Consider the following 3,570-nt stretch of genomic DNA (forward strand, 5'->3'; position numbering starts at 1 on the left):
TGGGTAGCTCCTCATTAATTATACGGGATATAAACGTTAGTACTGAACACAAAATGGTTCTTTTGGTCATGTGTTCATTATAAAATGGCTTTCTTAACGTTGTTAGTTATGACAATGGATACATGATAAAAATGGTCAAGTTAAACTGAGATCGAACTACCCAAGCTTACCTCCATCCTCCAGTCCTCTGGCATCATTCCCATATTCAAGGAGGATTGAAAGATTGTGGTTCGAGTCTCTGCTATTTCCACCCTGACTTCCCTCAGCAACCCAGGATGCAGCCCATCCAGACCGGGTGACCTTTCTACTGTGAGCATTGCTAACCTTGTAATTGTCTCCTCTTTATCTATTTTCATCCCCTCCAAATTCTCCACTTCCTCCTCCTTTACTGTGACATTTGCAGCACCCGTTTGTTTTGTGACAGATGAAATGTACTTAATTAGTGCCTCAGCCACACCCTCTGCCTCCACAGGATCTCCTAATTGACCCACCCTTTCATTGACTGTCCATATGTTGGGAAAAGACTTCAGTGTTCCCAGTTATGTGACCTGCTAATCTTTTCTCATACAGCTTGCTGATCTCTTTTCCTTTTTCAGCTCTCCTCTGCACTTTCTGTATTCTGTTTGTTTCTCTACTGCATATGAGTCCTCACATGATTTCTCAGTGAATGGTTTTTGAACTATTTTGTAAAAGGATTTAGTTTTGTAAATTTCTCCCTAGCTCCCCTCATGGTCAGGCAGAAAGTTTAACTGCTGTGTTTTCAAACAGCAACAGCTTTATTTGAAAAGCCATTGGGACAGGATTCCGGGTTTTAATCCAGTCACAAATCTGGTTCTGACGTCTTGTGGCTCCAGCTGTCACATGACCTGACAGAGGATGACCTCATAATTGACCCAGTCATGGAGCTGTGGGTTGATGTTTAAATTGTTTCAAAATAATTTTCCAGAAGGACAATCAAAATGAATCGATATATAAAAGGTGGATTTTGTGAATTTGTGCTCCCAGTGGAAATTCCTGCAGAGTCTGCTGGTTTTCATATCCCCAGTTCCCCACAGGAAGCTCTGTGCTCAGAGTCTGTATTCATTACATCAACATGATACAGAATCATTTCAAGGGAGACCCCAGTGTGAATTGTAGACAGCTTGGTCAGTTTTAACTTTCAAAGTAACACAGAAGCAAAATAATGCTGATACTGGAAATCTGAAATAAAAACAGAAAATGCTGGAAATACTCAGCAGGTCTGGCAGCATCTGTGGAGAGAGAAACAAAGTTAACGTTTCAGATCTGTGACCTTTCATCAGAACTGAGCTGAAATTGTCTGAGGGACTGCGATTGTGGAATCAATTTCAGGGTCAAAGACATTGTACTTGGTAAGGATAGGAAGATGGAGATTATTAAGTGCAGTGCTAAAATATAGATGCTTTTACATTATTTTAATCAAAATTGATTTAAACTTTGTGCTCATGAATCCTATCTTTTGAACACAATGACACTGCAAGCAATGGAAAAAGCAAGACTTGCATTTCACGACCACAGGACATTGCAAAGCCTTTTCCAGCCAATGAAGGAAGGACTTTTCAAGTGTAGTCACTCAACAGTACAATAGAGTACCCTACAATAAAGATGTATAAGATTCTCACCACACAACTGCCAGATTATGACCATTCCAAACAAGAGAGAATCTAACCATCTCCCTTTGACATTCAATGGCATTACCATCGCTGAATCCCCCACTCTCAACAACCTGGGGGTTACCACTGAGCAGAAACTGAACTGCAGTAGCCATATAAATATTATGGCTACAAGAGCAGGTCAGAGACTAGGAATCCTGCGGCAAGTAACTCACCTCCTGACTCCCCAAAGCCTGTCCACAAGTTAGGAGTGTGATGGAATACTCTCCACTTGTCTGGCTGGGTGCAGCTCCAACAATACTCAAGAAACTCAACAGGACAAAGCAGCCCGCTTGATTGGCACCCCATTTACAACATTCATGCCCTCCATCACTGGCACACTGTGGCAGCAGTGTGTACCATCCACAAGATGCACTGCAGCAATGCGCCAAGGCTCCTGAGACAGCACCTTCCAAACCCGAGACCTTTATCACCGAGAAGGACAAGGGCAGCAGATGCATGGGAACACCACAACCTGCAAGTTCCCCTCCAAGCCACACACCATCCTGAATTGTAACTGTATCACCGTTCCTTCACTGTTGCTGGGTCAAAATCCTGGAACTCTCTTCATTACAGCAGCACATGGACTGCAGTGGTTCAAGAAGGCAGCACAGCACCACCTTCTCAAGGCAATTAGGGATGGATAATAAATGCTGGCCGAGCCAGCGACACCCACCTCCCATGAATGAATAAAAAAAATGATAATATCCTGTAATCCTCCAAAGTAGAAAATACAGATGGAAATGAAAAATAATAAAACACAGTCAGCATGGATTTCACAAAGAAAGACGTGATTAACCTTATCATTGAAAAATCAACAGCAAGAGTAATATAGCAGATGTAGAAGAGTTTAAGTTAATAAAGCCTCATCCATTTATGTGCTTGAACCATCAAATTGTGGGTTAACAAACAAACACACTAACTGACAGAGCTGCATGTTGTGCTTTCTAAATTACCCTAAAGGAGAGTGTTAATGAGTTAAAGCTTCAGGTTGCTGCAACCAGAATAGCCATTGTCCACGATCAGTTTTACTGTTATAAATAAAGGGTGGAACATTCATTGTGAATCTACAGAAACAGTCTGGTCCTGCACACTGCAGACACATCCACGTCATCACCAACCAGCTCTCCTATAATTGGTGCAGTTATTTGACTTTGCCCCATTCGCTCCATGGAATTACTTTTAAAAGATTTTAAATTACAAGCAGTTTTGTTAATATTCAGCCTTTGAGAAGAAATCATTCCCTGGCCACAGTGGAGAGAGCATTGAATATAAAACTGTAGACTACCAGGTAACACAGTGAAAGCTGATCAGCTAATTTATAATTACTTACTTTTCTTATTTTTGCTCTTGCTATTTGGTTTTTCATCATTTTCAGCTCCTGACTGTGGATATTATTGTGATTAAATGTGAAAAGATGCACTGTTTCTCAGCCCTGGTTAATTGGCTCTTTCTCTGTACAGTGCTGTACACACTCAGATACTGACACTGTCTCTCCCTCCCTCAACTTTCCAGCCCTGACGGTGCAGAAAGCGCTGCTCAAAGTTACACATTCTGACTGTTTGCAGTTGATTAGTGAGAGATTATTAACGTATCCTTCTGCAGCGCTGCCTCGGTTAATAACAGCAGATCGAAGTCACATTTCAGATACAGAATCAGACGCATCAATTATTCACTCTTTCCCAGAGTGAGTGAGGCCAGGACAAGCAGCAACATTCCGGCCCCACACTCTGCAATTACCCAGCACCAGTGGAAAGCAGTGAATACAGATTCAATCAGTGGGTTAATGTCCATTACAGTGATGCAAGATTCCACAGCCCAGGACAAACATCAAACATCCCCATACACCGAGAACAAGCTCAGGAAAACCCGGGGGAGTTAATATCCCAGTCACTGAGCA

This window comes from Heterodontus francisci, chromosome 28 (genome assembly GCF_036365525.1).
Source record: "Heterodontus francisci isolate sHetFra1 chromosome 28, sHetFra1.hap1, whole genome shotgun sequence".
NCBI classification, from domain to species: domain Eukaryota; kingdom Metazoa; phylum Chordata; class Chondrichthyes; order Heterodontiformes; family Heterodontidae; genus Heterodontus; species Heterodontus francisci.